We start from the raw sequence: 10,025 nt of genomic DNA on the forward strand, positions 1-10,025 counted from the left end.
CCTTAGTCATTTACCATATTTCCACAAGCGGAATATAGGTTTTCGAGGCGCCCATACGAAGGCAGAATTTTAAACGCACTAACCTATCAGTCTGCATGCATAGCTAGCTTGTGAGAACAGTGTAATTACAGCTACGGGTAGATTTTGATATATATTTAAATGCTGAAGGGCTTCGAATAAGGGTTGAAAACCCTTTGATTGATGAATTTTATAAATTAAAGAATTGTTTTGCCAGACTTTTTCTCCTTTTCAAAATAGATTACAATGATTATCTATCGAATACTTAAAGTTTCAAAGTTCTATAACAAGAAAGATTTACTTTTGCAAACTGAAATATATATATATATATATATAGAATGGAAAATTAAAAAATCCTAAATATAAAGCGCACATTACATTACGATTCGCGTACATGCCCTGGCTTGTCGTATTTAATACTGGGAAAATATTGAATTTTCAAAATTCTTCTAATGCATAACAACACACGTCGGATTTCCCCTCGCGTACACATATATTTTTGAGTGAGAGCGAGTAGAGCCTGAAAGCGATATATTCATATAACTACATGTGTTGTGTTTGTCTGCTTATCAGCCAGTTTTTTGCATGAACAAATTAGTTATGAAATCAATCAAATCAACTATAAGTCCGCAATATACTACATAAACCAAATGAAATATATAAATGCGCGTATCTACTATATACTGTTGAATTGAAGACAGGAAAAAAGAGAAAAATCAAAAAAGAAAGAAAATTAATTTCGGCTGGGGTCGAATATCGCATACTCATCACCGCAACATTTCTTTCGGTCGAGCATAATTAGCTTAGCATTCACAAGCTTGGGTTCTTGCATTTTGTTTTTTAAACCCTAACCTAACTTGACATCCACATTGATTAGAATGTTTACGGATAAATTACTTCACTTCCTCGTGATGTCCCTCAAATGTAATTTAGAATTAACCCATTTTTTAATATCCAACTGCGCGCAAAAGCTTCGCTGATATAAGGTCTCTGAAACTTCCTTTTTGCGGCAAACGAAACGAATATTCCTTTCGCCATAAAGTGTGACCACGCGGAACTCATATTAAATAGTTACTTATATGTATTCAGATCCCATGACGTCGGACATAATTTGCTCCTTTAATAAGTGAAGATTTTCTTCTCAGTTCAAGTGTTAAGTTTAACGATGACATTTGAAAAAAAAAATCTGAAAAATAAAAAATCTTACGTTCTCATAATAATCGGAGGAAAATTGAAGCTCCGTGTAGAACTGATATATGGTTTTCCTATTTTTACAAGCAAGCTTTCTCCAATTGATTCAGGGGAAATTGATCAGATCCTATACTAGTAATCGCAGATGATATGTTGTATTTTTACAGTCTCTCTATGTTACATACGTGACGCTCAATTCATAATCATTTTGTGTATGCCCTCATACTTTTGTTCTCAGTCTACAGGACAAATTCTATTGAAAGTGGATTCCATTGAAAATGGTACCACTGCTAGGACCGTTTCTAGGACAACGTTTGATTTTGGAAAAGTCGTTCTATGAACAAATTTGCAAATTTGAAAATTTCAGCACAGAATTCACTCAGCATAGTAACTGACAAAGATAAAGCTTCAAGGGATAATTAAGTGGATAGAGACCATTGATTGCATAGCATCATGAATTATTGTTAAGTGGTCCATCAGCTGAATTCCCCAGAGGTTTTCTTTCAACAACTTCACGGTTATCTTCCAAGATGAATTTGTGATAGGATTCCTTCAAGTTTTCACACATGACTCGCAAAGGCGGGAACGGGAATGGTCTAGTCGGAATGGGAATATATTTTTCTCTTCTATAAGATTTTTTTACGAAGAAAAATCTTCTCTTCGCTGGAGACGGTAGGTGAATTAAAAGCATCCTGCTTTCATATGAAAGCAGCCTACGCCAACCTATTGCGGCATGTTCCAAGCATGGTCTCACCAGCGACACACACAGCCCTTTGACTATATAAGGGAACTCAACTTCTTTATGCTGATCAATACTCAAGAATTGTCAAGTATTTCCCTAACCGTAGACGTACCGGTTATGCGATAAGCGATCCTTTTCACGTCTGCGTTATGCGCATTAAATTGAACGTCCTACACTCTGTTGTAGGCGTTGACATCGATTATCTTTTTATTTCACACTTGAGCAGACCGAGCGGCCGCATAGGACATCGAATAAGAATACATTATATAATATACGCTGAACATACGTTGAATTTGGTTCAAATTTTGCGATCGCAAACTGTCTCCGACGTGTAGGTTCTTCGATGTCCGCTTCCCAGGCCTACAAATACAAAAAGTGAATTTTTTAAAATTTCAAAATTATCTAAATGCTTTATGTTGTTTTTGTTGCTCTTGAAACTTTCTCATGATTTGAGGAAAATATGCGAAATTTATTTGCATTCCAAGCAGGCAAACTTTTTAATGGAGACTCACTCACGCCATGAGAGTGAGCATTGTGTTTATTCTTTACGTTATTCACCAATTCATGTTAAACATTAAAGCTTTCAAAGATAATGCGAATATTTTTTTTTTACTTCCAAAATAAATAAGAGATAAAATTAAATGTGGTCAACTTTAAAAGAAAAAAAAAAAAAAAAAAAAATTATGAAAAGTAAAAAAAAAAAAATAATAAAATGCGACCGGAAACTAAAGTGATTTATATGTAAATTTTTCTAAGGGAGGAAACCTGCGAGCAGAACGTTAATAAAAACATTAAAATTAAAACGCTATACACTTAACTGAAAAAGCCCAAAAGCAATAAAGAGAGTAAACAGACTCAACTGACAAGCCAGCACAACTAATGCACAGACATAGGCAGGCTACACATTTTAGTCCTTTCACAACAGCATAATGGTAAAAGATAAACAATTGTGCTAGAATTTGACTTTCGTTAAATATGCAAAAAAATAAAAAAAAAATAAACAAAAAAGAGGAAAAAAAAATAATAAAAAAAAACAACAAAAATTTACGAGAAAATTCCTGGATCGTAAACATTGTATAACACGTCGGCTTAAGTGAGAATAATTCAAGGTGATGCTTTAATTGAAATATGCTTTTAGGCGTTTTCTCTGCCCTGAATATATTTCATTATTATTAATTTTGCAAATTCTTTCATCCTCCTAATTGTTGTCCTCCATCATTTTAAATATCGCAGTAAATGCCCAAATATATATATATATATATATATATATATATATATTTCTGTTTTTTTAATTTGAGAATATATTTATATTAAATTAGATTAGAACATATTTATAATTTTAATAATTTGAGGTTAAGGGTAAAATTTTGAAGAAGACCGCAGCAAATCATAGTGTGCTCTGTGGGGCTTTAAAGATTTCCCCATCAATTTCTCCCCGATTTCTGATCAATCGTCAACATTAAGTACGGTGTGACGTTATCAGCGTGAAATACGTAACTTTTTTATCTGCTGGCATATAGGCGTTTTTTTTTTTTTCTCCTTAAGTTGCTGAACATATTCGCGCTAGACGTTGGCGGTAAATCTTTGTAAGATCTCATGCTCTTGCAATCGCGCCAGTTCACTTTAGTTCATTCCTTGTCAACACGCATGGCCGAAATGAAACTGAGTCGATTATGTTTCGATGGGGCTTCGCTATACCGTCTCGTTATCCTCAGATTTCCTTTCATTTTAGCGAAGTTGTGATTGCCTGGCATTATTTCTCAAATTCTGGCGGTATGTTATACACTTTTTCCACGCACATTTTGCCTATTGAAACATCACGCAGAACCGATAAAAGTTCATATGCCCTTTGCCTTATTCTTAACTTCTGCCTCTGTTCAAATGAAATTGTTTTGCGTAACGTCTACTTATCCTTACTTAGTTTGTCTATATGTAAGACTCTGATGATTTGCGGCACATTTAGTAAATTTAAGCGCCAGTCTTTTTATCGCATTTTATCGCAATTTCTGGTTACTTCGTACACTAACGTCACATTTTGTGATAGGAAGCCTTATTGCCTTTAGATTTGCTGTTATCTCCCTCATCATCTATTGGTCTGATATTAAAATTCTTTGTGTTTGAAAAATAACGATTGAAAATGGCGAAAAGGACTTCTTGTGCATTCTCAATTGATTTTCGTGTAGAGTGCACCTTGAAAAATTGGCAATACTTTATCTTATATATATATATGAGCTGATGCGGAACTGAGGAAGGATGTGATATTCTTCATCTTTCAACCTCAGCGATCGCATGGAATGGATGTTGATATGCAGTCGCAATAATATGTTAAAGACGTACTTACACTCACAAAGATTTCGAAAACTGTTCATTTTTCTAAGTTTTGTACAAGAAATGAAAAATAATTCATAATTTGGAAAATGCGGCAAGATCTCTTAGTATATGCGTAAGTGTGTGTGTTCTTTATGAACTCATTTGCAGGCAGGCCCTTTTGCAATTAACAAATTATTGCGCGCTCTTTACATTTTTGCATCACGTTATACAAAAAAAAAAAGAAGGAGCAAATGATGGAAAACTTGAGGTTATAAACATTTAAGATACGCAATTTAAATACGCTTCAAGTGCGCGCAAGAGAAATTTCTTTTAACCAAAACAAGAAGAAGAATGATATACAGAAAATGTAGAAAAATGCAAATCATTTAATATGAGATGGTAATGCAATTTGCACATGATGGTATGACATTAAATTTGTGAACATTTTCTCTTACTTCGTAAGATTTTTTCATTATTTCGAAGCTGTAAAGGGGCTGCTAACATCATTGTTAAAACAGTGTAAAAGAATATATATGTGAAAAATAATAAGAGTAGAATTTATATGTGTGGTTAAATATATGCTTCTATATATGTTTGCCTTATTCGACAACAAAATTTATGCACATATTATACTTAACTATACAGTCTATACAGTCTATCCTAGGTATATAAATACACTTATTTATATAAACAAAAACTGACTGACGCGTAAGAGACTCACTTGAATATAATTCTCAAGTACTGATGCGTTCTGTTTATTTTTCTGCTTTTCCTCTCTTATATGCCGTGTTGGTTGCTACGTTGTTTATTGTTAAACGCCATTGACATGTTCTTCAAGTTATTGCGGTTGCTGTTCTTATTGTTGTTGTTGTTGTTGTTGTTGTTGGGTTTTTGCAATTGTGGTACCCTTTCCTCCACAGTCACCATTGATTATTTATGCTGTTGTTTTATACAAGACCTTCAAATGTACAATACTTGTTTATATGTAAACCTGCCTCTCTGTTATGGTCTTAGTATAAATATATCTGTTGGCTCTTCTTCAGCATTACACGGCTGGTTTTGTTGATTATTAAATAGAAGGCCAAATAAAGTGTCTTTCTTAGCTTTCCTCTGACAGGGAAACCCTTAAGGAAACAGCAACACTTATAGCATATCCTTCTTAACATTGATATAACATATATATATATATATATCACAGATGCAGTCCCAGTCTCCAATACGACAAAACAACTTCAGTTTTTGTTCGCTTTTATATCTGTATATACATATATAAATATATACATGTATATATATATATATGTGTGTGTGTGTGTGTATATGAATGTGTATCTGTGTCCGCACTCTATTCCTTAGCTACCCTCTTCTTTTACACATTTCTAGATAACACTCATATATCAAAGCTCTAAATGAAAGGCGACAGACAGTGTGGAATGCAATTTTTAAATTACATTCATCAAGAAAAATAGATGAAGTGGAAAAGCTAGAAAATTATAAAAAAAGAAGGAAAACAAAAAAAAAAAAAATGAAAGAAAAGCAAAAAAAGTTAATAGAAAACGAACGAAAAATCATCAAAGGAATAGAAAACTCAAACTTACCTCGCCTGGAGATGTGGAAAAGGAAATTTTATGCTTTGAGCGAAAAAAATTCTGCTATAATGGAAACATGTCTTCGGGCAACTTTTGGATCTATGTCAATTTAAACAATTCCTAATTGATTTCGTTTGGGCCCATCAAGCGAATGTATGTTTATTTTTACTCCAAAACAAATATTCACAAGTAGAATCGCTTGAATATTTGATTGGTACGCAGTGTCGCCAGAGCATTTCCGTTTCTAACTTCTACTGTACGTAAAATAAAGAAATGAAAATGCAAATTTTTCGCCCAAAAGTATGCTTTTATTTATTAGAAAACTTTTTATAAGTATTTGCGCAAAAATGTTCATCAATTTGTTTTTTTTTTTTTGGCTCTTAAGTGCCTTGCAGTCCAGCTACGTTAGGCCTCGCTCCAGTTAGCTAAAAATGTCTCATATCGTGATCGAAATCTTATGTCTATCTTAAGGTCGTCCGATGGATATTATTTTTTTATAATTTTTTCCTTTCAATTAGTAATCAATCGGCTATTTGGCTGACATTTTTACACACACGCTATGTGTAAAGCGTACTTCATTTCCGATATGCATTCACGTATGCATAAACTAGAATAAAATGGTATTTAGAGAATCCCTTATGAGTTCTAAAGCTAAAGTGCAAAAGCGATAACTCCTTTCTAACTAATGATTTGCTTTATTTATTTAGAAAATGTCTCTTAATATTCTTTGATCTTTTCAACTTTCAATACATCTTATCATCGGATATTAAGTATTTATAAAATGAAAATGTATGGTTTTTTAATTAAATGAATTACATTTCTAAAGGCAAATGGAAGACTTAGCGAATAAAATTTCACTTCATAATCGTTGTAATCATTATTATCATCAGTATTCAGTAGTCTACGATTACAAAATATGTTACAATAAACGTTGGCATTACTTATACAACTTCTCACCTCAATCTTGTTAAAGATTAAACATCTTTCCTTCTCTTGCTCTCTAAAGGCACATTTTCATCTTTGAATTATATAGAAAGTATTTTTACTTGCCATGCAACGGCGTAAACCAAAAACAAAAAAAAAAAAAAAAACAAAAAAAAAACAAACCAAACAAAGCAAAACAAAATAAAAAAAATAACAGGAACAGAACGAAGCAGTTTCTGGATAAAGGCGCATGAAAACATCTTCGAGGGAAGTGGGTAACTAAATGCATTTTTTATTTTTTGAGCTCCATTAAATAATAAAAGAAGCAAATATCATGTACAAAAGCTTTTATCTAATGCATGGCAATGCTGTCTTTAGAGGAAAGAAAAAATCTTCACTTTATGGTTACAAAATACCATAAAAGTCCCTCTATGCTCCTAAGAATATATTTAACGTTGGCTTTGCAAGCACTTTTTTTTTTTTTTTTTTTGGTAGCTGTGCAAATGCGAGTATCTCTTAGACATTTAACTTTAGCACACATTCTACTTTGGACTGCTCAACTAACTGTTGGCTTCAGAAAGTGTAACAGAGTATATCACAAAAGTTGTCTGTTGAACACAAAACCGTCTTATCTAATTCATGTATAAGTAGTACCGTATTTATTGTTAATGTTACTTCTACGTAGTTTTATTACTTTCGAGAATACCCATTGTGATATTTAAAGCAAAATATATTGCTTGCCGTGCCAATGATAAAATCAAGACTACTATCACCAACAGCGGAAACAACCTCCTAAATGCTTATATATATATATATATATATATATATATATATATATTTATCTATATTTATATATATATATATATGAAAGAATTTAAAGAAGCTTTACGTACTTTGGGTGATTATCACCTTTAAAATATATATAAACAGATACCGGTTATTATGATTATGGACTTATGGACAAATGGGAACGAAAAAAACAAAAAAAAAAAAAAAAAAACAAAAAAAATTTATTAAATACTGTCTTAAATACTGCCTTTGAATCGATTGGCATACGAACACAAAAGTAAATTTAAGATTACTCTTAATGACTATTAATTTGGGGAAAGATAAGACAAATTTTTTTCTGGCATATATTACGATATTAGGTGTAATTCAAAACCAGAAGCATAAACTTCATGCTTCGAAGACATTTTCATTTGTGCATTGAAAATATTATTTTGATTTATCAAAGGAAGGTTTGCCCTTAATTTACCCAAGCAGAACAGCAAAATGTTTTGTTTTACCACTGTATACTATTAAGAGAGTACATTAAACGGATGTATGCAAATCAATGCGTACGACTATGACTGTGACATTTGCTATTGGGAAATTCATAACATTTCAAAAGTTTCTATTAAAATGTGATTGCTTTCTTCTTTAAAAGAAAAAAAAAAGAAGCAAGTCATACCCAAAATGGGGTATGAATATATATATTATGTATGAATGTCCTTATGTGCTAGCAAAATTGTGCTTGAATTTATGCAGTATGAAAACAAAATAAAAAAAAATAAAAAACAAACCAAAAAAAAAAAAAAAAAAAGAGGAAAAAGACTAATAAAAACCTATGGAACATTCGATGTAAGATATTTATGCATTCATATACAAGCATGAATGCCGTCTTTGCCAATTTCTCTTTTCAGTTTGTCTATAATTTTTCAATTTAAAATATTTCGAAACTAATTAAAGGAAGATTTTCTACTTTCTTCTAATTAAGTACTGTGCCTATATAATTGGAAGTTAGTCTTCCAAAACCCATCAGTCGAATATGCAGGCATATTCAATTTGTCCAACATTTTGTAGCATCGACACAACACCAGTCACATACATATAACATATAAATGAAAACGTTATAATGTGCACAGGCGCGCTCCACACCACTCCCCTGCATACAGTTAAACATTCAATTTTTCTTAGGAGTCGGTCAACTTTATTAAACTTCCTCGTTCTCGGACCGATATCTGTCAGCTTAACAAGTTTTATCAAAATATCTCAAAAAAGCGAACTACTAGTTGAACCCAATAATACATGGACAGAGAGACAAAATGAGTCCAAATCGATCGGTAAATAGAGGATCTATATATAGTCCTTCTGGGTGCTGCGTACACCACACTCACTCAAAGCAGCAAACTGATACGTTCAGTCGATTCAAATTTGATCAGTTGTTCGCACAAAGCTTCCGGTCGTAAAAATGTAAAGAAAAAGCGAAAATTTTGTCTTTACTTCTGACTACATATTGAGTTTGGAAATGGACGTTATCCGCTAATAAATACAAAAACGCTGCAATTCATATCCATCCACAAGAAGCAAAAGGGGGAAAGGCCGAAAGGATGACTTCTAACCGATTGAGTGAAATTGTTTACCAAGTGATCAATCTAATGCTTCGGTTGACTGTACGGCAGGCCTCCGTGTGTTGTCAAATTTTTATTTTTATTAGTTTGAAATGGTGTACAGGTGGCTTGTGTAAATTTCTTACATGTTTATTTGCTTCTAAGTGCTTAGGCGTAGGTTTTGAGTATGACTTATAGCAAAAATTCAAATGCGTTTACTTAACTTTCGGCTTAAATGGTAGTAGTCTTAGCGTTAACGCTTATTGTACAACTTCTGAATAAGTCTGACCGCCCGTAACCGTATACATGGATATGAATATTGGTTATCTAAAATTCTGTTTGATTATCACGTGATAATGATTATAAATTGTGCTTATCTTCACCGTTTTAAAAGCTTTTCGTAACTTCCAAAACTAATATAATTTGTCTGAAATAATTAAAATTGATTAATTTAAGTACAATGAGCCTATTTTTCTCCATCGCGCTATGTATGCAATAGTTCTCGCTTACAATTCAAGATATTAACCCAAGTCTATTCATAGATAAGTTACGTTGTGTTTTCGTTTATATTCAATTTCATATCTTTAATAATTCAATAGAGAAATTTGTTAGCAGATGATTGTTTGAGTTACATATAACGTTTTCCTCAATATCGGTCTTCTTTCCCTTTTGTTCCCCTTTCGTTACATTAGTATTCTATCGAGTAGCAATTTAATGCTTAACTGAATTTGAAGCATACTTTATAGCCTAGCATAGCTAAATAGATTTTCGTGATTTTCTATCGTATCGTATGGTTTCAATATATGTGAATACAAAAAGAAATAGAAAAAACAAGAACGAACTAGAAAATGAGCAGCCATAAAAAATAAATAAATAAAAAAAAAA

Source organism: Glossina fuscipes, unplaced genomic scaffold, assembly GCF_014805625.2.
Source record: "Glossina fuscipes isolate IAEA_lab_2018 unplaced genomic scaffold, Yale_Gfus_2 1, whole genome shotgun sequence".
Classification (NCBI taxonomy): Eukaryota; Metazoa; Arthropoda; class Insecta; order Diptera; family Glossinidae; genus Glossina; species Glossina fuscipes.